The sequence below is a fragment of the Camelus bactrianus genome, chromosome 3 (assembly GCF_048773025.1).
Source record: "Camelus bactrianus isolate YW-2024 breed Bactrian camel chromosome 3, ASM4877302v1, whole genome shotgun sequence".
In the NCBI taxonomy this organism is placed as follows: domain Eukaryota; kingdom Metazoa; phylum Chordata; class Mammalia; order Artiodactyla; family Camelidae; genus Camelus; species Camelus bactrianus.
Genome location: NC_133541.1, coordinates 137,092,345 through 137,119,220, shown reverse-complemented (window position 1 = coordinate 137,119,220; position 26,876 = coordinate 137,092,345). Strand labels below are relative to the sequence as shown.

The 26,876-nt window shown below is 41.1% G+C and overlaps 1 long non-coding RNA gene across 1 annotated transcript in view; it reads left to right on the top strand.

Annotated features, from left to right (window-relative positions):
* LOC141577152 (uncharacterized) overlaps window positions 1-25,223 on the top strand; it is an 89,729-nt gene extending 64,506 nt beyond the window's left edge. The window contains exon 6 of the long non-coding RNA XR_012505792.1: window positions 23,292-25,223. This is a non-coding gene — a long non-coding RNA (uncharacterized LOC141577152). The remainder of the gene's footprint in view (window positions 1-23,291) is intronic.
* Window positions 25,224-26,876: the final 1,653 nt, after the last annotated feature.

Genomic DNA, 26,876 nt, shown 5'->3' with positions numbered 1-26,876 from the left:
GTCATCACCATCTAGAATCGGTGCCTGAATCTTCTGAATTTCTCCAGAATGTGGTTTAAAATCACCTTCGACAATTGAGTGTGTGTCCTCTTACAAGTGGAGGAATTGCTGCCGTTTCCCTGGAAATTACTCACCACTAGTCCATCTGATTTTTCTGTGCTAGGATTCAGTATGGCCTGCTAAAAATTCTGCAGTCAGATCTTGAAACACTGATGAAGAGGATTATTTATTTTATTTCTTTATATGATAGTGTTTTACTTTCAAAATTCAGAGTTTTCGGTTCTTTCAAAAATTTTTTGGGGGTTTGGAGAATCAACGTTTCTCTTACCATCTTTGTGACTTGTTGCTATATGCCTCTCACCTGTCTTCTGTCACTTGTGAGGCAGTTCCATTTGTGACCCTGTCCGGTTTGTTCATGTTATAAAATATAAAGTCTGTAAAAGTACAGTCCCTTTTACTCCGAAGACATTCCACAAGTACTACTTAAATCTGGGTGTGGTTTTTAGAAGACAGAATCATTAGAACATGTACTTGCAGGTTGCTAGTGCAAAATCCCCAAATCAATATTCTAGCTCAACATCTAAAATCTTTCTAATCTACCTTGGATTTGTATGGATAAGTGAAGCAGTTTGCTAAGAAATCAAGACCAGGTTTAGAATACAGGCTGGTGTAGCTCAGCAGGTCCTCCCATGCTGATGCTCTGCCAGAGGGTGGGGCCAAGGGGAGAGGGCGTGTCCTGCCCTTCCTGAGCTGACAGTTTGACGGCAAAGACCTTCACCAGGTGAAGAACTGGGAGTTTCTTCTAAGAAGAGTGGGTTTGAAAAGAGTCCTAAAAGCGCGGGAGTGACACAATCCCATTTGTCTCAAGTAGGGGAGAGCGGCTTTAGGGCCACTTGGGAGACTCGTGAGTCCAGGAGTGCAGTGTTGGTGGCTTCCACTTGAGCGGTGAGACGGTTAGTGTGTTAAAGCGAACAGATTGAAGACATGTTTCGATGGTAAATAAGAAAGGATGAATGCTGTCTGTGAAGTTAGAATGGAGTAAGGCCCAGGTTTCTGGGTGGATTAATGAGGTAAATGATAGTCCTGCTGTGCTGTGATGAGGGAAACCTGCAGAGGGAATTCTGGGGAAAATCTGATGAGTTCAGCTGTGGGTAAATGAAAGGCTGTTAGATGTGTGGACTGGGAGCTCTGGTGAGATCCAGTAGTGAGTAGGGGGAGGGGAGAGAGTCTTTCAAATCATTTTGTCTTGTGAACATACAAATAAGGATGAGCAATGACACACTTAACACCTCTATATTTTGGATTTAAAACCCAGTAACATTTTGCATTATTGACTGCAGAGGTTCTTAATTTTTTTAAGAGAAATAAAATAAATAGAAACAAAATAGTGGAGTTAATCAACATCTTAGATTTGATGTGTGTCCTTGTGTATATTTTGATACCTCATCTGTTTATAACTATAATCTACAAAAAGTTAACTTGCTTAGCATAAGAGTTAAACAGAGGGACGTGACACACACTGTTAGGGGTTGAAGCTGATCACCTTGGGCAAATTATGTCGCCTCTCTGTGCCTTAGTTGCATCTTCTGTGACTGCCCCTGGGTCCCTCATCACAGCTGATTTCCTAGACTTGATGTTGGGAGGGAGGCTGCTGAAGGGAGTAAGAAGTGGCAACTGCTAGGGATACTGAAGAGTGAGACAAAAGCAGATTAAAGCCTATAAACTTAGTACAAATACCCTCAAAAGAGAAAGAAACCTGCAGTGTTTTGAGCCACAGCGTAAGGAAAACAAAATCACGTGGACCCAATTCTCTTGAACATTTGAGTATTGTGGGTGGGAGGTTGTCATCAAAAAATTGTCGAGAAAAGGCCTTTTGGTTTCCCTTGACGTTTCCAGTAAGGGTGAGTTGCATAAGCAAACCCCCCCCCCGGTTCACAGTGGAAGGTGCCTTTTTGTGCAAAACTGACCAAAGGTTGGAAACCAGTCTTCAGCGGTGCTGGTAAATGAAGAGACTTCTGGATTGGGTGGGGCACTTGCTGTGACTTCCAGGTGACCTGTTGGCTGGGGACTGTTAGGCGGGCAGTAGGTTTGCAGGGAGACCCGGGCATAATCCCTTGCTCTGAGGCTTCTGGTCTGACTGGCAAACCTGGGCACCCACAGTCCTAATGGGGCAGCTCGTGATGTGGCCTGGGACACCTGCTGTGCTGAGGGCGAGAAGAGGGTTTCCCTGAGGGGGTGTCCCTACAGAGAGTGGAAACGTCCTCCTGCAGGGGAGGAAGAGCCTCTGAGCAGGGTGCTGGATGCACAGGCAAGACCACCCTGAGCACGGAGGGTTTGGGAAGCCGGAAGTCATACAGTGGCACGAGCAGCCTTGTTCCTGAGAGACTGGAGGTAAAAGATGCTGAAAAGGCAGGCTAGGTTCAGACCCTGTGGTGGGTTATGAGTGACAGGAAAGGACTGTTCAGGCAGGCACGAGAGAACCCTGTGGGCATCCCAGCTGGGGCGTCACGCCAGAGGGAGGAGCAGAGTTATAGACTTTGCCACTTATTAGCTGTGTGACTTTGAGCAAGATCACCCCAGTTCTCTCTATATATATCTTCATCTGTAAAGTGACACAGTGACAAGCTAGTGTCATCAGAAGGCTTAGTTTAGCTCTGATCCTCTGTGTCCAGTCCTGTCAGTGCTGCCCTGTGAGGTTCTGCAGCGGCTGCTCTTACCCTGAGATGGGAGGGCGTAGAGGGACATTGTAGCACCCGAGGGCAGGATGGGTTTGCTTTAAAAGCAGACATGTTGCCGCCTGCAGCTGCAGACCTGCAGGCAGTTTGATTGATGGTCGTGGAGAGAACTTTGGAGGCCTTAGCATCGTCTTAAAACTTGTATTCACTTAGGGACCGGATTTGCCTTTGCTGATTAATGTTGAAGATTTGGGCTTCTGGCAAAGCTGTTTTCAGAGATGGGTATATACGTAACATATCGTATAAAATAAAATGATTTTCTTAACGTGTGGGACTTTGCAGTTGTTGGGAACAGCTCTGTTGCTCTGGTCTCCACGGAGGACACTAGGGGTCAGCAGAGCGTGCGGGAGGGCAGGCAACCCACAGTGCTTTTGCCGGCTGTTCTCCCCAGTAGGGCAGTCTGCTGAGTTGACTCTTCTCTGAGTTTGGTTACCAGATGAGCAGACAGCAAAGTAATGAGTTCTGGTGGGACTGTATAATGACAGGAAGAAAGAGGAACCAGTAGTTTTTCAGGACTAGAACACGCTTTTGGTTCCTGATCCAGTGTATTCCATTACAGAAGTGATGAGTTGTGTCTATTCTGGGAGTTGATTGAAATAAACGTTCAGCCTAAAATTAAGAGTTGTGTTTCATTTGGCGGGAGGACTCAAGCCGGGATGACAGCCTCTCAGATCACTCTGAGGAACTGCTCCCAAGAGGTATGGGAAGAGCTAGGATATACAGGAGCTTTACAACAAAGACCAGGTAGTTGGAACAATAAAAGATTGCTTGTTATCTAAAGAAAGCCAGGTATCTCAAGTTCAAGTATTTAGTGGTTTTCTATGTATGGGAGGAAGCAAACATTTGGACTCACTGAATTCATACTTTAACAAGCACCTAGCTATATAGGGCAAGTATCCTGTCCTTTCTTATTCTGAGTCTGCTCAGAGGGCACCAATATGAGTGGCTGAGAGGCTGGGCTGCAGGCCTGTACTCGCTGGGGTGTGGCAGTGTCTGCTGATGGCTTGGCTTCAGGATTCTTTGTTTACTGACATGGTTGCAGTATTTTCTTTCACATTGTAGTACTTTCATTCACAGTGCTCCCCCTTGGTCCTAAATTCGACCAATATTTTGAGAGACGTTTCATGACCAATTTTGTCCCAGGGTGCTAGGATGGCTCATTCCTAGTTCAGGTGAAGTATCTTCTGAGCTGCCATTCAAGGTGTTAGTTTTTTATCAGACCCTGTTGATACTAAAAGTTCTCTGGATCGCCTGTCTTACTAGTCTATTATGATCCAGGAATTGTTTACCCTTCGTTGCTCATTACCATAACTAGAATCACACTATTACAATTATTTTACACAGAGTTATAAATTTTATCTATTCCTTCAAGATGTTTAGCCATCATCAATTTTGTAGGCCTAGTTACACTTGGGAAATGTAACAGACAACAATTTTATTATATAGATAGAATATAAGTAATTCAGCTAGTAACGTTTATAAAGTCATGAGTAAGAATTTAATAGTCGAGAAGTTATATTTTTGGGTTAAAATTTTCCTTGTGTTCCTGATTGAGTTTGAGTGATCTTATGCAAAATTTCATATTTATGGTCAGGGTCAGAGCAGGTATTAATTGGCCAGGTGAGGTCTCCCACCTTGTAAGATCAATAGTGGCCTAAACAGAACTATAATTTCTTTTTAGAATAACGTTTCTGAGGGCTATCTAGTTAGAGCCTTGGAGTAGGGAAACCCACCAAGGTAACACAGAAGTACTAGACATAGGTAATTTACCATAAACTTAGCAGCTGGAGTAGTTCATAATCAAAGGTAGGAGAAATTATCAAAGTAATTGGCATACAGGCCTGGTTCTGTGTCTTGGGTCTGCAGTCTTCTTCAGATGTTGACTTCTTCTCATCCTGACCTGGTAGATTCTTCTCCATTTGGGCATTGTTTTAAGGTGAGCAGTGCTCTATAGGCCAGTGCACTGCAGGGGCTGTTTCTGATAGGAAATGAATCTGAAAGTCCATTTCCTTCAGCTTTGGTGTGTATGGTCTTGTTAAGAGTACCTGATAAAAGGTCCTTCCATTCAGGTTGGAGACAGTTCTTTAAGTCATGCCTGTACCAGTATGTATATTCCCCTGGCTTCTGGTCATGGGGCATTGGATCTTTACCAAGGATAGATTACTGAGCCTCAGAAACAAACCTAGAGTGTTCTTTTCATAATTCAATTAAACTTTACAGCAATGTGACATAACAGCAAGGAATGATCTGGGAAATGTCTAAGTAAATATAGACCTCAATCAACAAAACTAGAAATTAATATCCACTAAAATATAATCTTTTTTCTCTCTAAAGTTACCCTCAGTTTTCTCAAATATAGTCAAATCAAGATTAATTTATTTACAAGCTAAGTCTGATTATTTGATTATATAGGCTTTTTTTAAATTGGCTGTGTTGGAACTTTTAATAAGGACTCTCAGGGTAGAATGTTAATAAGGTTTTCTTAGGCCCAGAATGCCTCGTCAAGGGCTTGTCATGGATTTCTGCCTTACAGATTTAGGTAAATTCTTTTCTCTTTAAAATCCTTAAAATACTTTGAGATTGCTATATCTGTTAGGAGATGATCTTCCTCATTTGTCTGATAGAGCCACTGGGGACCTTAGAGTTTTTAGTCTCTTAAGGGATCAGATAGAGAGAAAAGATAACTGTTCCAAGTCTGCGTACATAAGTATAATTTATCAAATTTCTGTGAAACATAACTAGCTTGAGGAGAAGAGTTTCTTTATGTCTGGGAAACAGGTTAAAAGCCAGTAGTATTTCAGACAAAATCAAAAATTATAACCATATTCACCAGTTTACTCAGTCCCATGTAACTAATTCTTTTACTCAGAGTATCCATTAGACCTTTAAAATTACTTACCCAGTTTAGTTCAGTGCTATAATTTGAAATTCATTTGAAATCAATAAATCTCCTTGAAGAGAAAGCAATTTGCAAAATCATCAGAAGGAAACAATTAACTGTATATAAATGACAAGTAATTTAAAAGCATGGTTAAACAACGTTACACTATAATCGATAAAGAAAGCTGGTCACTATAACTAGAATTATGACTGGTAACATTTCAGATATACCAGAATTTTAGGGAATCCATATAATTTCTAGAATATCTATATTAATAATATTTTCTCATACAATATAACCTAGGAAGATCTATTATTCATTTGACAATACCATGTTATTTAACATGTCAAATGAAACTTACTACTTTAAAATCTCTCTTTGGGATGTTTCAGGGGCCCTCTGTAGCATCCCAAACTTAACTGGAGATTAAAAGAACTTTAATTAGAAATTGATATTTGGGGAGCTTTTTAAAAGTTTTCAGAACACTTGGTCAGATAAACATATAGATCACTGTAAAGTAGTTCTTTTTCATTAACAAGAAAATACGTTAAAGGTAAAAGCAGAACAGGTCAGTTATGTGGTATAAGAAGCTTTACAATTTGTTATTGAAAGTGGATTAACATTTTTAGAAAATTTTGTCATCTTAACAGAGAGAAAACCAAATCTAGTCTTCTACCAGATTACTTCTAAGATTCATTTACTTTGCCCAAGTTGATTCTAAACTTAGACAATTCCGACAACGTACAAAACCCTTTCCTCAGGGTTCCTCTTCCACAAGCGTTCCACAGCTTACTATACTCACATTAGTGTGTCCTTTATTTTCTCTTCCATTCAGAAGTAACCAGCTTCAGAAGAAAGTCACTATTTTTTATTAACAAAATATAATTACATTCATATATCTTCCTTTACACATTTATCTTACTTTCCTAGGATACTGAGATTATACCCTTAATAATAGAGATTATTTCAGGGTAGCACCAACCATTTATTAATATTTCTAAACACCTTTACTTTCTCTGTAAGGGTAAGTTAAATGTTAAATAATTCATATTACAATCTTATTTTATCTGAAAGTGTCATAGCTATTTAATAAACTCCTATCATTTAACTCAATTTAGCACAACTCTAGAATTTAAAGATACCAAACATTTAGAGAGTATCTTAACCATACATTTTAAAAATATATTTTAAAAATTTACCCAAAGCTCTCATCTCATTTGCATTTAATTTACTTAAAATTTTACTACACCACATTACTATTTTTTTCTTGACAATTCTGCAACAGATATAACAGGATCTTATTTGACTTTCATTAAAACTAGGTACAGTAAAGGTATTGTACTTAATATTGATGACTTTAAAGATGTCTATATTAATTAGAACATACTTAAACTAAACAATACCAAGTGTAATCCTAATATTGAATATTTTCCAGTTCACGTAACGCTGAAAGTCAATTTGGTCAGTTTTTATTTTAAAAATACTTAATTTGTAAGCTCTTATTTTTTTTACGTCAAATAAGCAGAGATCTTTGACTTTGATTTTTTTTTTCAGCTGTAGAAATATCTCACATCTATAATGTGTACGCAGGCTTATAAACAGACAAAAGCTAGAGATCTCATAGGTTCACTTTAAAACTTACTTATAAGATAGGTATAATAATAGTTAGAGTAAGCTGAATTTGCTTGCTCAAATCACTAAGGCTTACTATTTATGAAACCGACATTTAAGATTTCTTGACAAATGCTGAAGGACACGTCAGAGTTATGAGTTCTAAAATGCCAAAAATTTCTTGGCCTTAAGTATTATCTCGTTGAGCTAATTAGGCTCATTCTAGGTCACTGTTTGCTGTATTTATATTTCTGATCTGCAAGACAAAGACAGACGCTTCCAGTTCCCCAGAGAACTGCTCTGTCACGCAGATCCAATTGTATCTCCTTAATTGGCTTTTTTTTTGTATCAGTGAGAAGAGCTGTAAACAAAGAATTCCATGTTTTAAAACTTTAAGATTTACTTTAGCATGTCTTCCAAAGCTTGCATAAGTTATTTAGTGAGGTCTCTTTTCCTTGGGTTATAAGTTAAACCCAGGGTAAACCTCTTACTTTATTGTCTATTAGCCACTGAATATTAGTTTTTAATTTTACGTTATATTGGAAGGCTCACGAAACTCTATTGGTTTCCTTTACTTTGTTCAATTAATATTTTCTAAGGGACAGATATGTGCCCAGCCTTATAATACCAAGAAGGGGAAGCGTTTTTCCATTGAAATATATCTATCCCACAATATAATTAAGCAAATGTTTTATATAAAGCCCATTTAATATACCAATTTTACAAACTTTATCTCAATTTTATTAAATCTCGTACCTTTAATTTTTATATTTATTAGGTTTAATCAGTAATTCCTATTTCTAGAAGGAGTGTCAGAAGCTTTTTTTTTGTGTGTGTGCATTGTATCTAATTATATAGAAAAGTCTCTGGGATTCCCAAGTTTCAGCCAAAGAGCTTAGGCCCTTCTCAATTTTCAATTTGATTAATAGGTCTGTTGTCCCAATCATTGATCAAGTATTTCAGTCTATAAATATGTATTTTTTTAGCTCTATAAATACATATATTTTAAACTGTGCTAAAGCGGACTTGTTTGAACTTTAATGTTGGGGGGGAGTAGGTGATCTCTTTGGCCCTTTTTTTTTTACTTTACATAGTGTAGTATCAAAACCTTGTATCTAAATCCAAAAATGTCCATTTTATTTATCTCATTCAAAATAACCATATAAAAATATTTATCCATTTGGGATAAGCCCCTTATCTTTATCTTTTTTGACATTTTTACAATCCTTTTTCCAGTTATTCAGCCTAATTAACATTAATTATTCTAAGTATTTATTAGCATCCCTAAAACCATTGATCGGAAAGGAAAAACACAAATGTAGGTTTTCAAACCAGTTTTTTTTTTTTTTAACTAATTTCTTAGGTTAACCATTAGATATATTTTTCTACCTTTAAACTTGATTTTAATAGGTACCAATAAAACGGCTGTTTATAATGAGAGCTCTTTCAACTTTCACCAATTTAAAAGTTTTCCCAAATTAAAGGATCCATCATATGGCCATCAATTTATATATATATATATAAAGTGATTTTAAACCAATAAGATGAAGAGGCTTTTCCACATGACAGTGGGGGTGTTGCTTAAATAAAATTCAAAAGTTTACTTTCCAAAAGCTAAAAGCCTTTGTGGTCCAGGCTGATGGAACAACGGTTAAGATGGCAAAATATCTGAAAATTGGTACAATCAAAGGATTTTTGAGAATCCCAATTTATTTGCGTGGCCACAATATGTACACAATACTTGTACCTTTTGTATGACAGAGTCCAAGGTGTCGTTTAAAAAAAAAGAAACACATATATACATACATACACACACATAAAACACCCAGAGAAAGATAAAACATTTACATTTCAAGGACACAGGAAGAGAAATCCAAGTTCCCCCTAAATGGGATTTTGTTCTTATAAGTTCAGAATTCCAAAAAATATTTTATCAGGCCTGGTTAGTTACTTTCAGGGTGAGTTATTTTTTCTAATTCCTAATGAATGTTGTGAGTTTTGTACGTATATAAACCTGGCTAGTGTATTAGTTGGAGGCTGGCAATCTGTCATTTCTTTTTCTTTTCTGTTCTGTGTTTTTTTTTTTTAATTTTTTTTTTGAAAGTTCTATTTCCCATTGTAAGGTCGGGTTCTCAGAATAAAATTGCTGGTAAGATTTCCCACAGGGACAACACTATGGCATGAAGTCTTTGCCTCTACCATTCCTGTAATTTTCTCCATCACCCAAGAAAGCTGTTACCAGCCAGGAGGAGGGTCCCATTTTTGGAGTTGAAAGGTTCCTCATAAGAGTTTTACTTCTATTCCGAAAAATTCAATGGAGGTAACCAAATCGAGGACAACATTAGACCAGCCTCTTACCTAACCACTTAGTCCTGAACCCAGTGTCTTACAACTGGGACCCACTCAGGACGTTTTCACTGGGTGAGTATTTTCCTGGTATGTTTCCACCAGCCCCACTTCAGACGTCTCCTCAAGGTGGGTGTTTCCTGTTATCTTTCAACCAGGCCCCACCCAGTATGTCTCCACTGGGTGGGTTATTCCCCCCCAGTATCTTTCAACTGGAGGGCCAGGTACCTGGATACACCACAAAATAAAACTCAGGATCATCAACCAATTTGGGAGATCCGAGAACCAGGAGAGACTCACCCAAATTCATCTGGATTCCCCAAGGAGGCAGATGGGCACAAAGTGCCAATGCTGGTACCAAGGCTCCGGTAACTCTGAGAGTTCAGCTGGAGAGAAGTCTGCTCTGGGTCCCTTCCTGGTGTCCAAAACTTTTGACTGAAATACATGTGCAGCCTAAAAGTTAAGAGTTATGTTTTATTTGGCGGGAGGACTCGAGCCGGGATGACAGACTCTCAGATCGCTCGGAGGGACTGTTCCCAAGTGGTTGAGGAGGAGCTAGGATATATAGGAGCTTTACAACAAAGACAAGGTTGTTGGAACAATAAAAGATTGCTTGTTATCTAAAGAAAGCCAGGTATCTCAAGTTCAAGAATTTAGTGCTTTTCCATGTATGGGAGGAAGCAAACATTTTGACTCACTGAATTCATTCTTTAGACAAGCACCTAGCTATCTAGGGCAAGTATCCTGTCCTTTCTTATTCTGAGTCTGCTCAGAGGGCACCGTTGTGAGTGGCTGTAGTGGCTGGGCTGCAGGCCTGTCTTCACTGGGGTGTGTTGGCAGCCACTGATGATTTGGTTTCAGCATTCTTTGTTTACTTACATGGTTGCAGTATTTTCATTCACACTGTAGTATTTTCGGTCACAGAATGATTATGGATAATCTGCAAACTTGGAAAGCAACCGAGATGGAATTACTTCAGGTACCTTCTAATTTAATAAGCCGTGTGCAAACATAAACATGGAGGAAGCATACAAAAGGATTTGGTGGTGTAGGGAAGGTGTTCTGCACATTACAGGAGAAGGCAGAATTCCTTTTCTTTGTGGGCAGGGACGTAAGCCCACCTTTCTTTTCTGTAGTGGTTCCTGAGAACAGTATATGGTAATTAATGAACATTGAGAAACTGTGGCAAACATTGCATTCAAGAGCTGGCTGGCTGCAAACTTGTGTATTGGACAGGTGGATTTCATAGGCAAGTGGTCAGGTGGATGGGAGAGAGATGGATCCCAGGCCTGGGCCCAGATTCAGGTTTAAATCGCCATTTCCTCACCATGGGGCCTTGGACTAGAATGTAACCTCTCCTAACCTGTTGGTGAATCTGTGAAATATTGGTTTCTACCTGGGATTGTTGTAAGTTGTAAAGAGTATTATAGCACACATGAAGCACTTAACACACTGGCACTTAGCAGTGTTCACTGTGTGTGGACGTCCCCTTCGCGTGTGTCAGAGTCGTAAAGGCAGCATTTGTCTGTTGAGGATGCACTGGTAGCCCCTTGAATAGGTTGTGAATTTGGTTATTTCCTTTTGGTAAATCTGTGTGCCATGGGCAGTTATTTTCATGGACAGATGAGGAATCTCAGGGTAAAGAAGACTGTGTAATTTGCCCAAAGTCAGACCATAATTTTGGGTGCAGGGGCCTCAGTTCAGCATAGGCCCCTGGGCCTTCTGCCCTCTCCTTTCAGCACCTGAGCCAGATGTGTGCTCGGCTGTCTCCCAGCCCAGAATATCCAGCAGGGAGGAAGACATACCTGGCCCTGTGCTGCTTGAGCAAAACTCCGGGGTGGAGGCAGTTACAAAATGGATAAACATAAAAACAGATGACTGCAAACTGTGATCAGCTCTGAGAAGGAAAGGAACAGACCTCACCGTGCAGCGCTGGGAGCTTACCCGTCGGGGCTGCTCTGGGGGCGTTCATCTCAGCTAAACAAGCTCTGCTGCTGCACAAAGGCAGGAAGGCAGGGCACGTGTGACCAGGTAGACTGGGCCTCGTTAGTCATACTCATTCCCCATTAAGCGGCAGCTGTCATGGGCACTTACCTAGTAAACAGATGTTGGCCATAATCATCACGCACTTTGCTTGGTAGTTTTATTGGCCCCAACTTTGAGATGAGGTCATTGAAGCTGGGGAGTTTGCTGCATGCCCGTGATTACCGTGAAAATACCCCCACTGGTCTTTCAACCTAGACTGGCGTGGCTGTCATGCCCCAGCCCTGTGAATGGCATCGTGTAGCTTCTCCCAAGTGGCCCAAATGACTGATATTGATTTTCTTAATTCGTAGGAAATGGTATGTGACAGTAGGAGAAAAAGGTAGTAAGAAATTGTTTGGAAAACTAGAAAAAAATTCAATTCTTCCCCAGCTGGGGGAGCGTAAGCTCTGTCACACACTCCACTCACTGCCTGTCACCTCCTCCCTGCCGACTCCGTGTTCAGAAGCCACTCTGAGCCTTTGAAGAACATTTTGCCTCATGACACTGTTGACTAGGACCTGCGACCTCTCTGTCCCTGGTTAACAGTCTATTCAAAGCCATTTAAATTTTATGCAGGCTCCTCCGCTCAGATGTAAGAATAGCCTCTTTAAACTTCTTGATGCAGCTCCTTAATGAGGATCTTGTGAAGGAAACCTAGTCAAAACCTGGGATGTATGCACATAGTGACTGTAAACTCAGCACTTTGTGAAGTTCAGAATCAGATGGGTGGGAGACTCAGGAAAGGCTTTTTAAGGTAGAAAGGGGAAAGTGAAAGGACGCAGGCTGTGTAAGACTGAAACATCTCGGTCCCAGCCAGCAAGGCACCTGCGTTCAGGATGGTGGGTGGAGAGTGCAGAGTTGTCACAAAGAAAGAAGTGGTGGGATGGGAGGGAGGACAGTTAGGTACTTTACTGGGGAGGGAAATAGTGGGCTGAACATTTCCTGGTTGAACAAGAGGACTGTGACATGATGTGCTTGTATTTTGGAGAGAAGGGTTTTGTGGGGACAGGCCTAGGGAGAACGCTCTGTGGCTGGGGAGTCAGCACAGCAAAGAAACATAGAGAACCGGGCAGACCCCAGGGCCCCTGCTGGGGGAGAGGCTGCCCACCAATTCGAGCCCTTGGGGCTGCTTCTGTCCCTTAGCCGGGGCCTTAGAGCTCCCTTCACAACCCAGTCCTGTTGATACTAGAAAAAATAAGTGGGGCATGAGAAGGGCTGTGTCCCAGGCTTTGGTTGAGCCCCTTGGGTGTGCCCTGCCAGATGTGGGTACTTGGCTTCATGCAGGAAAGTATTCAAGGGCAAGCCACTGTTGAGTAAAGGTAGATTTATTCAGAGAGATTTGTTGAAAGGCAAGAGATATTCCACGATGTGTGGGGGTTTGATGCTCAGATTAAAAGTAGGTACACACTCCACAGAGAGTGGGCCTTCTCTGAAACGGGAGAGAGAGGTGTGACCCCTAGGCAGTGCTGTGTTGCTTGTATTCATGGGCTTGGTGGTTTCATATGCTAATAAGTAGAAGGACCAGCCTAAGGGCAAGGGGCTGGAATTCACAGGGAGTTGGCCATTTCCCACCCTTTGACCATTTTTGTCTAGCCTTGGGACTGCCATGGTGCCTGGGGGCTTGTTATTCACCATGTTACTATTACAACGGGTGTGTAATGAAGCTCAAGATCTGCTAGAATTTAAATCTCTTCATCCTGAGCCTCAAGGCCTATTGGGGGTTGAATCCTTCACCATTTTGATGTTAATTGCTTTGGCCTTCCTTGAATGGCTGTGCTCTGCCCCCTTCCATCCTGTCTCACTGTGATGACACAGAGAGAACAAAGGCCCGGCCCTGGCTGTGCTCCTGCATTTAACAGGGGGAGGGGTGGGGTAGGCTGAGGATGACTCTGGGTGGTGTGAAAGATGTTTCAGATTTTCCCACGTGGGACATGGGGACCTGCCAGCTGCACCGCAGATTTATCTCACGGGCATTATCGCTTGTGTCACTCATTTGTTTCTATTTTTCTTTTTTTTTTTTTAAGTATTTAATCTAAATTTAATATCAGGGTTTTTTAGGAAACAAATTTCTCTTTTTATTTTCTTTGGGGCTCTTTTTGGGGGGGTAGGTAATTAGGTGTATTTATCTGTTAGTGGAGGCCCTGGGGCTTGAACCCAGACCCTGTGTATGCTATACACACGCTCTAACACTGAGCTCTACCACCCGCCCCTTCATCTTTTTCTTTTTGCTTTAGCTGCCAAAAATCTTACAGCTGAATTTCTAGTCAGCCTTTAACACTTACCCTGACTTCATGGCATCCATTTTTATGACTTTACCTCCCCCTGGTTTCATTTAAGTATTGAATCTCCATTTTCTTTTCACTCTCACTTTTGTCTTTTTGTTGTTATTGTTGTTAAGCTGTGTTTAAAAAATTGTTTAAATTCTCTTTTAGCAGGAGGCTGAAAGTAAATAAATATGTAAATAAACATCACACTTAAATGCTTTTATACATTCTAAGCTGTTTAGTAGTTACTTAAAAACTGGACTGATATTAAAGTTATAATATTTTTACATTATTTTTTAATTTTTTCAAAAGGTATAGCTGATTTACAATATATGTTTCAGGTGTACAATAGTTGCTCCATTTATAGTTATTGTAAAACATTGACTGTATTGCCTATGTTGTAAGATACATCCCTCTAGCGTGTTTATGTTACATGTAGCAGCTTGTATAAGAAAGTTGGGTAACACAGAGTCTGGGGCATTGCTGTGTCTGACTCAGGTTCCAGGTCACCCTGCCTGTCAGACCCCAGGCCCTCACAACTGTCTGCAGGGCAGCGAGTGGAGGCAGCTCTCATCAGCGCTGGTACCAACCTCTGAGTGGCAGTGACAGCAGTGACTGTCTGTGGACGTGCAAAGTGTTGTTCCAGGAGATTTACATGCATTTCTTCATTTATTATTTAAAGCCCTCCTGTGAGGGATCGTTTTAGGTTTTTAATGAATAATACACTTTATTTTTAATTTAATAGACTTCAAACTTCCGGAAAATTTACAGGAGTAGTACAATGAACACTTAGATACACTTCACCTAAAAGGGCAGTATTTGTCCTTTTGTGTCTGGCTTACTTCAGCATACTTTTTTAAGGTTCATCCATGTTGTAGCCTGAAACAGTAATTTATTCTTTTGGTTTAATAATATCTTTTTTCTTTTTCTTTTTTTTGTTTTTGGTCTATTTAAAAATAGTTTCATTGAAGTCTAGTCAGTTTATAATGTTGCATCAGTTTCTTGTTTACAGCACAACACTTCAGTTATATAGGAATATACATGTATTCATTTTCATATTCTTTTTCAACATAAGTTACTATAAGATATTAAACATATTTCCCTGTACTATACAGTATAAACTTGCTGTTTATTCTATACATAATCAGTATCTGCAAACCTTGAACTCACAAGTTATCCCTTCCCACACCGTCTCCCCTCTGGTAACCATAGTCTGGTTTCTATGTCTCTGTGTCTGTTTCTGCTCTGTAGATAAGTTTCTCTTTCTTTTTTTTTTTAAGATTCCACATATGAGCGATCTCATATGGTATTTTTCTTTCTCTTTCTGGCTTACTTCTCTTAGAATGACATTCTCCAGGTCCATTCATGTTACTGCAAATGGCATTATTTTATTATTTTTTTATGCCTACGTAGTAGTCTATGGTATAAATATACTGCAACCTCTTTATCCAGTCATCTGTCAGTGGACATTTAGGTTGTTTCCATGTCTTGGCTATTGTAAATAGTGCTGCTGTGAATATTTGGGGGAAGGTGTCTTTTTGAATTAGGGTTACTTCTGGATATATGCCCAGGAGTGGGATTGCTGGGTCATAGGGGAAGTAAATTTTTTGTCTTTTGGTGAATCTCCATACAGTTTTCCACAATGGCTCCACCAAACTTCATTCCTAGCACAGTGTAGGAGGGTTCCATTTTCTCCACAGCCTCTTCAGCATTTATTGTTTGTGAACTTCTGAATGATGGCTATTCTGACTGGTGTGAGATGATACTTGATTGTAGTTTTGATTTGCATTTCTCTGATAATGATATTGAACATTTTTTCATGTGCCTATTGGCCATTTGTATGTTTTCATTGGAGAAAAGTTTCTTTAGCACTTCTGCCCATTTTTGGATTGAATTGTTTATTTTTCTTTCTTATGAAGTGTAAAAGCTGTTTATATATTCTGGGAATTAACCCCTTGACAGTCTCATTGAATGTAAATATTTTCTCCCATTCCATAGGCTGTCTTTTTGTTTTGCTTACTGTTTCCTTTGCTGTGAAAAAGCTTGAAAGTTTAATTAGACCCCACTTGTATATTTTTGCTTGTATTTCTATTGCTTGAGTAGACTGCTCTAGGAGAACATTGCTGAGATGCATGTCAGATGTTTTGCCTACGTTTTCTTCTAAGAGGTTTGTAGTGTCTTGTCTACATGTTTAAGTCTTTAAGCCATTTTGAATTTATTTTTGTGTGTGCTGTGAGGGAGTAGTCTAACTTCATTGATTTACATGCAGCTGTCCAGTTTTCCCTACACCATTTTCTGAAGAGGCTGTCTTTACTCCATTGTATGTTCTCACCTCCTTTGTCAAAGATTCAATGACCAAAAGTTTTTGGGACTATTCTTGATAATTTTTTTACCCATTCATTGATGGATGGACATTGTTTGTAACTTTTGGCTACTCTGAATGATACTGCTATGAATATTGATGTGCAAATTTTTGTGAGAATATGTTTTCATTCTGTTGGCTGTACAGTTGGCCCTCCATATCTGTAGTTTCCACTTCATGGATCCAGATGGCTGGTTGTAAAGGGACTCGAACATCCTTGGATTATGGAATCCAGGGTGGTGGGTTCCTGAAACCAATCCCCCGAGGATACTGAGGGATGACCCTATATGTAGGAGTAGAATTGCTGAGCCATATGATAACACTAAACTTTTGAGGAAACACCAGACTTTTCCAAAGAAGCTGCACCATTGCCCATTTCCAATGGCTGCATATTGAGGGTTCCCATTCCTCTGCCTCCTGACCGACAATTGTTATTGTCCGTGTTTTGATTATAACCATCCTAGTGGGTGTAAAATGAGATCTCATTTTGATTTTGATTTGACTAGTGATGCTGAGCATCTTTTCATATGCTTATTGGCCATTTGTGTATCTATTTAATTCCTTGGTAAATTTAAAAATTGGGTCGATTTTCTTTGTATTGGTCAGTTGTAAACATTTTTTTTATATCCTGGATACTAGTCTCTTATTAGATATATGCTTTGCAAATTTTTTCTACTATTCTGCAGATTGTCATTCCACTTGACTTTTTTTAAATATTAAGACAATTCCTTTATAGGGGAGGTAATTAGATTTATTCATTTATTTTATTTATTTATTTATTTTTTGCCAAGCATGCACTCTATCACTTGAGCTACCCACTTCCCCTTTCATTTCATTTTCTTGATGATGTCTTTTGTAACAAGTGGTTTTAATTTTGATGAAGTCCAGTTTATCTGGTTTTTTTTTTTTATCACTTCTGCTCTTGGTATTGTATCTAGGAAACCATAACCTATCCTAGGACCACAAAGATTTATACTATGTCTTCTTTTAGAAAGTTTATAGGTTTAGATTTTACGTTTCTGTCTGTGATCCATTTTCAATTAATTTTTATTTGTTATATACAATAGGGGGTTTCAGATTCTAAATTCATTCTTTTGCCTGCAGATACCCAGCCTTCCCTGCACCATTCGTTGAATAGACTATTCTTTCAATGCAGTGTTGTTGGCACACTTGTTGAAAACTGATTGTAAATATAAGTTTCCCCCCTGGAATTTTTACTGTGTCTCATAGATTTATGTACCCAAACTTATGACACTACCATAATGACTTCAGTACTATAGATTTGTAGTAACATTTAAAGTGAGTCCTCCCACTTTGCTCTGCTTCTTCAAGATAGCTTTGGCTGTCCTGGGCCCCTTGCACTTCCATATGAATTTTGGGATCAGTTTTTCAATTTTTGCAAAGAAGTCAGCTGGAATTTTGATAGCGATTCCACTGAATTTGTAGATCACTTTGGGGAGTCTTAACATTTTTAACAATATTGTCTACTATTCCATGAACATGGGATGTCTTCCGTATATGTAGATCTTCTAAAATTTTTTCAGTGATACTTCAAATTGTTCAATGTACAAATCTTGTAAATTTTTGTTAAATGTATCTCCCATTTTATTTTTAATGCTGTTGTAAATGGAAAGGCTGAGCTTCTTAAGGGTGGGACTATATATCAATTTGTTTATTTCTAGGATTCCTACACATCAAATACACTAGGTTTATATTTGCTTCATAAATCTATCCACAACTCTTCCCTCCCCTGTGTTTTAAAAAACCAAGACCCAGGTTAAACTACCTGAACACCTATGTGGAAGTGAGAAATGAGACCCTTGGGTGGGGCTTTGTGCAGATGATACTGAGAACTTATTTAGGATGGCTTCATCTTAATTTCTTTTAAACAATCCTTTCAGTGTATATAGTCAGATACATTAAGAACATGCCCTTTTGATGTACAGAGGAGCTAAGACTATCATTTTCAAATAATTTCTAGTGAGAATGTTGTACTTGAAACCTAATTTGTATCTATCTTTGAAGATTTACGTTTCAGGAGCTTTGACTAAAGAACACCTGTCTTTATTCAATAACGACAACTAAATGCTCAAACAACATGTAAGAGTTTGAGCTGTAACTGGAGGCAGCGCTTACCTCTCCCAATACACTTGTGCTGATCTGCTCAAAAGGGTTCGTCCAACTGTTTGTCAGTAGTCTGTTGGACAAAGCCATAAATCATTGATTTAAGGTTGCTGGAATGCAACATATTCTTATTAATACTAAGTAAGCCCATATTGAGTGCTTACTGTATGTTGGGAATTGTCCCTCAGACTCACATGAGTTTTATTTCTCTGAAAACCTTACATATTTCCTTGTTATTCCCACTTTACAGATAAGGAGACTGAGGATTAAGTCTTCTCTCTTTTTGGGGGAGCTCATTATCAATGACTGGAAGTTGTAAGGAAAAAGATATTGATTCATCCTGAGAAAATATTTTTCTGAGAGTCAGCATTTTAGAGGGTGACCACTGAAGAGGGTGATCATTGTTAGAGTGAGACGAGCCCCGTGTTGTACGGAGTCAGCATCCCAGTCCTGGACACGGCACTGTGCTGCTTGGTGGGTGAGGCGGCGTGGCCGCGCAGGGAACGAGGATGCCGGGCCGTTGGGCTGTGCTCAGGCCTGGTGAGGCTTTCTCTGAAGAGCAGTGGACCATCATTGACAGATTTTAATTAGGGGAGTGGGGTGCTCTCGTAGATCACTTTTGTGTTTGTAGAATGCTTGCAAACATTCAGTAGGCTCGGCAGAAAGTGATGTGACGAATCAGAGTAGGGTGGCTGCGAGGTGTAGCAGTGTTCAATTTTCAAGTGGTTTTCAGTCCCATGTTTGTGGCTCAGTAGACGTGTCACTTTGGATGACGCACTCAAGGAAGTGAAACAATTTATTTAATCAATTGAAGCAGTGATGTACCCAATTCCCAGGACTGTTGTGGAGATCCAGTGAGATAACATTCGCACAGTGTGCAGCGTGGTCCCCAGCCCAAAGTCAGTGCTGAGGGAGTGCCTGTGAATACCTGGTAGGTCAGGTGTCGGTGGTGGGTCTCGGTGACTGAGGAAATCTGAGCCCTGAAGGAGGGGTCCAGTCACATCTGTGAGTGGTGGGCCTGAGCTGGGAGGGGCAGAGAGACCTTCCCTCCCAACCAGGGGCCCTGGGCAGGACGGCTATGGGAGGAGCACCGTGAAGTCAGCTCTTTTCAGGTGGAGTTGGAGTTGCTCTTGAGACATCTAAGTGCAGTGTCACGAGCTCACAGAGGAGGTCTGGGCCCGGGCTGTGCATTTTCCTATAATCTCAATCCCTGAGGACGCCGAGGTATTGATCGCTGAACGTGAAGTATTCTTTACAGGACAAGTGAATAGTAGTATCATCTCTGTCATCAAAGCTCACGTCTCTTTATTCATAATCCACTTTGTTAATTGGATACTTACAGGGCGGTTCTTCACCGCCCTCCCCTAGGCTCAGGCTCCACAGTAAAGAGCTGGTGAGCCTCCCTCTTTTCCAGAAGTAGACACATTTAGCTGGTAGCCTTCTATACCTCGCCAGACTTAGAATTTTAATTTGTTGTTTTAATTCTATTATCTGTTGGTCATCTCCTGACAGGAGAGACGTTTTACCTCATGGTCATGTTTCAATTAGCTGTTACTGAGAATTGCTGATCTGATCCATAGTGTATGTATTATATTAACTTTGTAGAGTACTTATCATTTTTCTTTCTTTGCCCTTAAATTTTGTTTGCCCCTTCAAGTTTCTATCCTATTTCGGGCCTTATTTTTTTTAATTAAAAAATGTGTGTTAGTAGTTAAGAAAACAAAAGCAAAGAAACAATGCACATGATACCTAAGTTTAGAAAATATCTATTGTGTTTTCTGTCTCGGCAATGGAGTGTTCTAGAAACTCGTGAAAACGTTCATTACACAAGTTCCTTAAAATGCTGATTAAGAAATAAATCCTTCCTTCCTCATCTTTCAAGCTGCACAGCTAATTTTCAAGAAAGTGAGGGGAAATCCTCAGAATCCAAGTCATATCAGAAAGCAGGGATTCTGGGAGGTACGTGAGACTTAGAATCCCTGGGGTGCCTGTTGGCTCCTGAACTGAGTGTTAGTTGCCCTGGCAGGAGGGCGGGAGGTGAGCCCCGGGCCTCTCACACTGGGAGTTGGATGGCTCATCCTATGTAAGGCCAAGCACATCCTGAGAATCCTGTTTAATAAAGGGTGAATTAGAAAGAAAGAAAAATATCATTCCTCAAGGCAAGAAATTAAGGAAAGTCAATTTTTGGGGATGCAGGGAAAAATAACAAATCCAAAGTAAGGATTTAGTTTAAAGCTGTTCTGGCATGAGAGTGACCACAATCTCCTGGCAGAAAATCACAGCTCCTCCCGGAATGAGAAGTTGTGTTTTGAATGAAACAGTGAACAGCCATTCCTAAAAAGGCCTCCTGAGTCTTCTGGATCAAGATACTAGACCCAAACAGCTCTCTTCCAAGGTCTCATTTAAATAACCAGAAAGGTTTTAAAGGAAAGAAGCCATAATCATAGTTCTATTTATTGACATTAGTATATGCTAGGAATTCAGAGGTGACTATGGAGTTGTCTCCTCTTTTATGGACCTTACTTTCTGTTTGACATAGTTGGGGAGCTGGGTGGAGGGAGGTTTTAGTCTGTTGCAATTAGCTAGGAAAGGAAATTAAGAAAGAAGTGAAGGGTGGGTGAACTTTTTAGCTGAGGACAGTCCTGTTCATTTGGCTTTTAATTGCAGGCTCGATGAGTTTTCACTGGAGGGAATTGATCTTACAGAAAATGGACTTAACTCAGGCCTCTTCAGAATGGACAAATGAACCTGGAGAAAGACAGTCAAATCTGTGCAGACATTGAAGTTCACGTGAACGTGCTGTATCCCTGAGCCAAAGATAGGACAAGAAGGCAGCACTTCTTGAGGACAGAGGGGTGGTTTTTAAGGTTCTCCAAGAATGAATCCCAGGGAACCGGGATGGCCAGTTGTCAAACTGTGACTTTGCTTTTTGGACGGTGTGCCCACCAAAGGTATTTTCCGTTTATTAGTTTTCATTTCTCTTAAATACATCTCAGGTGATGAGGACGTGGGCACAAGCATTGGACGCCATGTCGAGGAGACTTTGGATACCTGCCTAGAAGCGCGGGCACAGCTGCGGCTGCGTCATACATCTTGCCGCCCACCCCGTTGCCCGGCTCCGTGATCACGGCAGGGTGGTTCCTTGATGACCTGTCCATCTCCTTTGTGACATTGTAACCCACCAAAAACCGGAGCGTATTAGCTTGGCTTTGTTCTTTTCCATCCTTCTCTTTGAATGGACTGATAGTGGACCCAGTTATGTTAGCAGATGTTTTACAAGTAGGGCTCTCAGTACAAACCTTGTAATCCCCGCTGTGTGATCTAGAGAAGAAAGTTACATTCTTTCCAAATTGTTTTGATGCACTTATGTGGGAAAATGGTGTACGTTTGAATATGTATTTCCTCTCTGAATCATCATGGCTAGAGATGAATGTGGGCAGACATGGAATGTGTTTTCTGTATTTGAACTGTATGGTCCCCTAAATTCTCCCCAGCTTTTTAAAGTCATCACTGGAGTGTTACCTCCAGAGTGTCCCAAAGCATCCACCACTGCCTGTTCTTCAGACACTGTGAGTTTCCAAGTTGGAGAAGGCTGCTAGCTGGTGAGGCATTCTCTGGCACATCTCTGGCTGGCTGATGTGGGCTTAGCACCCAAGACTTGGCAGACAGTAACTAACCACGATCACTTCCATTTCTGGGACACTCATGAAGGATTTTATACGTATGCTAGTGGCATACGTTATTTCAATTAGTTTTCCCAACAATCATAATTAGATTTTTTCACCTCTATTAATAAGTAAACTGTCAAAGCGAGTGACGTGCAGACTTTGGACTGGAACACGGGTCTTTCTGATCCCAGTCTCTGTTCCCTCCCCGACCTATCCTTCCAGATGGCCAGGAGACTCTTCCTCAGTCTTGAGTTTCCTGCTGATATTACCACTCTCTTTGTTTCTAGGAGAGGAAAAGAAGTCTAAACTTACTTTCCAGTTGAAAATGGAATGGAGAGTTAACGTTGGAAGCCGGGAGAGTCTGTCCTGTGATGAAGCGGCCTCCTAGCCACTTCCACTGGGACGTCACGTCACTGTCTGGGCCCCTTGCTCAGCCTGTGCACAGGTGACAGTGCAGATGTGCCGAGCAGTCCTCCCGGACAGGGCAGTGGGTTGGAAAGGAGTTTGGGGATTTGGTTTCATTTCATAGGTTTCTGAGGGCCTTGGCCTGGCACTTCGAGTGGGACCATTCCCTGTCCCACATACTCGTGCTCTGGGCCCGTGCAGGCCTGATGTGGCCTCAGCCTGAGGCTCAGGGCCCGTGGTGAAGTGGAGAATTTTAGTCCAGGGTCTGTGGAGGCTCTGACAATTCTGGGTCGTGGGACATTGTCCAGGATGATAATAATTCTTCCCCGAGTTTCAGATTTCCTTGCCTGTGAGACGGGGTAGTAATAGTTTCTGAGATGATTGTAATGATTCAGTAAGGGGCGCAGCGTGTGCTGGCAGGTAGCTGGTGCTTAAGGAGCAGAAGTCGCAGTCACTCTGTCAGCCTCTCACTGTGTGCTCTGTGCTTTGAGAAGATGTGTATTTGGTGAAAGTCCTGCCCAAATACTAGGGTCTAGATGAAACGTTGTTCCTTTACTTTCCCTTTCTTTTGCTCCTTCCTTTCTCTGCGTCTCATGTGTAGGGAGCAGATTCCTCTGTTTCAGGGAATACAGGCCTTTCTAGGAAAAGGACAGGATGAACGTGGATAGGTGGGGCCGGAGGGGGTCTGGAGCATCTGCACAGTGCTGCTTCCCTGCATTTCTGCATCCGGTCCCATCAGTGCACGAAGTCAGCCTTCCTCTTCCTTCCTGTGTCATCAGGTCTCTGTTTTATGGGAAAACATTCTTTACGTGTCTTTTTTCACTTACATGTTTCGTTCAGATGCTTGTTGCTTTTTTCCCTGTGCTTCAGCGTTCCTAGGAGAGAATTCAGCAGTGCAGCATCCTCTCCGAGCTCTATGAGTTGATCGGCTTCCACTGCAAGTCCGTCTTCTTCAAGTGGGTGGCCCCCGTGCAGCGCGTGGCCCCCGGCATCCCGGAGCCTGGCGGGAAGGCCTGCTACCGACTCCTTCTGCAGACGCTTCCTGGCTACAGTCTGTCACTGATTCTGCAGGACTTCAACAAAGGTTTTGGGACTAAAACATTGCTTCAGTCCGATTAACCATGCCTTGTTTGGGCCCTGCTCTCCTGTCTCAACAGGGTGAATTGTGATTCGTGTAGAGCAGGACACAGCAGACTTTTTTCTGTCAAGGGCTTGGGAGTCAATATTTCAGGATCTGCAAACCTCCTGATCTCTGGTGCAGCTGCTCAGCTCTGCTGTTCAGACGCCAGAGCAGCCGGAGAGTCCACACACCCACAGAGCTTTATTCACAGCAGTGGCTGGGGCTGGATTGGGTGTATGAACTGCAGTTTGTCCCCACAGCCTCCTCACTATTGACGCCTGTACCTGAGCGTGCATTTGCGACAATGGGTGAACCTACACTGACACGTCATCATCACCAAGAGCCCATACTTGACACTAGGATTTACACTTGGTGGTGTGCACTCTGTGGGTTTGGACAGATGTACAATGACACGTTTCTACCATCACAGCATCATACAGAGTAGTCTGTCTTAGTGACCCTAAAAATGCTCCTTGCTGCACCTCATTCATTACTCCTTCCCCTCTAGCCTCTGACAGTAACTGATCTTTTAGTCTCTGTGGTTTTGCCTTTCCCAGAACACCATACAGTTGGAATCAGACAGTTGCAGAATCTTCCCAGATTGGCTTCTTTCACTTAGTAATATGCATTTAAGGTTCCTCCATGTCTTTCCATGCCTTGATAACTCATTTTATTTTAACACCATAAATAGTCCATTTTCTGCCTGGACCACAGTTTATTTATCCATTCACCTACTGAAGAACAGCTTAGTTGTTTCTGAGTTCTGGTGATTATGAATAAAGCTGCTATTAACATCTGTATGCAGATTTGTGTGTGGACGTAATTTTCCATTTTGTTCAGTAAACACCAAGGAGCACAGTTGCCAGATCATATGGTAGGAGTACGTTTAGTTTTGTAAAAAATTGCCAGACCGTCTTCCAAAGTATCTGGGCCATTTTTCATTCCCACCAGCAATGCAAGAAAATTCCTGACGCTCCACATCCTCACCAGCATTTGGTGCTGTCAGTGTTCTGAGTTTTGGCAGTTCTGACTGGTGTGCAGTGATAACTCACTGTTTCAGTCTGCAGCCCCTTGATGACAGATGCTGTGGAGCATGTTTCCATAGATTTCTTTGGCATCTAGTTTCCATGTTGAGGTGTGTGTTGAGGCATTTTGCTCATTTTTTAAGCAGGTTATTCATTCTTCTTGTTGAGTTTAAAGAGATTTTGGTGTATTCTGGATATCAGCCCTTTATCAATGTGTCCCTGCCCTTCACCTGCAGCACCGGAGTTGTCCTTTGGGTCTCAGTGGAGTGTCAGCTCTTCAAAGAGGTTCCCTGTCTTCCCTCACCTAAATACTGTCCTTGAACTTTTCACTTTCATTGACTCACTTTGTTCTTTTTAAATAGCATTTCCCATAATTTGTAAGTACATTAAAAAAAAAGGCAATGATTGAACACTGCCTCCCCCACCAGGCTGTGTGCCCTGTGAGAGCAGAGACCCTGTCCCCACTCACCATGTCCCATGACAGCACATGTCACATGTCCATGTAAATGTGTGTAACGTGGGGCCAAACCTGATGAGCAGCTATGACGACATGTGTTGGCTACCATTCATTGAATAGAGTTTGTTTCTTGATCTTAATTTTAAATCACATGAATGAAACATGTTTCTTTTGAAAAATAAAACAACAAAGCACACCTCCATGTGATTGGTACTTTCTACTTAGCCTTCTGACCCAGGAGGGGACGTTCACCATCATTTTGTGGAGGAGGTTGGGGAGGTAAAGTAGGAGAGTGAGATCAAATAAAGTAAAAATGATAACAATCAGCTGGCTTTATTTTCACTAAGACAAATGTTACTTTAAACCATACCTCAGCTGTTGTTCTGTTGTTTTAAACACTTCTCATAGAATTAAATGGAAGCCCACTAAACCCTGAAAGGGAAATTATGTGCTCAGGTCCTGAAAAGTGTTTATGTCTATTTCTTGAAATGCACATTTTCCCTGCTGGTTACAGAATGTCATGGCGGGAACACAGCCGTGAGCTGTGTGTGTCTGCCAGCTTCACGGGCTGCTCACTGTCATTTTCATTTTCTTGTGTTGCAGTGTATGAAGGTTTTCCATCAGACTGTTTGCTCAGCCCCTTCCTGAATGAGGGATTGAATTTTCCACAGGAAATCTTATGGAAGAGAGTGACAAGGCACATGGGTTTCCCAAAAAGCAATAGTTGTTGTAATAAACTCTCACATTGGTGAACTTTTTGAATACAAGCGAGTTGAAAATTTTATCACTAGGTCATATGCCACAAATCTGTCTTAAGAATAAAAAGATTCAGATTTTATAGAAGAAGCAGTTTGAATCAAGTATAAATTACAATTTGTACACTAGTTGGTGTTAGAACATGTACTCACTCTTACCATAATTGCCTGTGGTAGGAACTGAATCATTATTTATTTATTTAAAAAAAATCCTCAAGGTTCTACTTGCCTCATTCTTGATGCGGCAGTGCTGAGGTTAGTTAAGTTGGGACATTTAGAATTCTTGGCTAGGTTTTCAGGACATTGATTTCAGCCTCTTTATCTTTTTTAGAATCTCTTCTTTGTGTCGGTCTTTGGTCATTTGACAATGTGGAAATACTGCACAGATCAGTCTTTCCCTTTTTCCTGTCTTTATGGGAAAAGATTTCTGTAAGACACACTACTAGGACATTAAGCATTTTGTGTGGGGTAAGTTTGGTCGGCTCAAAGGATTTCAATTAATACGTATTAATACTTGCTATTCAGCTAATGATAAGAAAATTATAAAATAACTTAATTATACATCAATAAATATAGTACAATAAGCCCATCACCCAGATTAAGGAATTCACAAACATTTCCATATTTCCTTTATTCAGACCTTTGTTCTTTTACTTGTCCTTTGTTGAAGTATTTGACAGCAAATTCAAGAAAACATGTCATTTTACCCTATGTACTCAAGTAGGCATGTCTGAAAAATGAGGGCCATTTCTTTGATCAGGTTTTTCCATTTGACTTATGTGCTCGTTAAGTACCAGCTGTATCAGGCATCTCACTAGGCATTAGGAATCCTTGGGGCAATGAGACAGTCCTGGCTCCCAAGGAAGTTAAGGGCTGATGGAAGAAACCAACACAGGAGCTTGGGTGCCTCACCTAAGGTCCCTGCGGGATGACACCAATTGGAAAAAATTTGTGCACAATACAGTGGGATTCACAGAAGGGACTGGTCAGACTAGTAGGGCAGGCCGTGAGAGAGGCGGTCAGCAGGGCTACAAGAGGAGGAATCATTTGATCAGAATCTGAAATCTTTTCTGCCAACCTTCCTACCAAGCCCTAGGG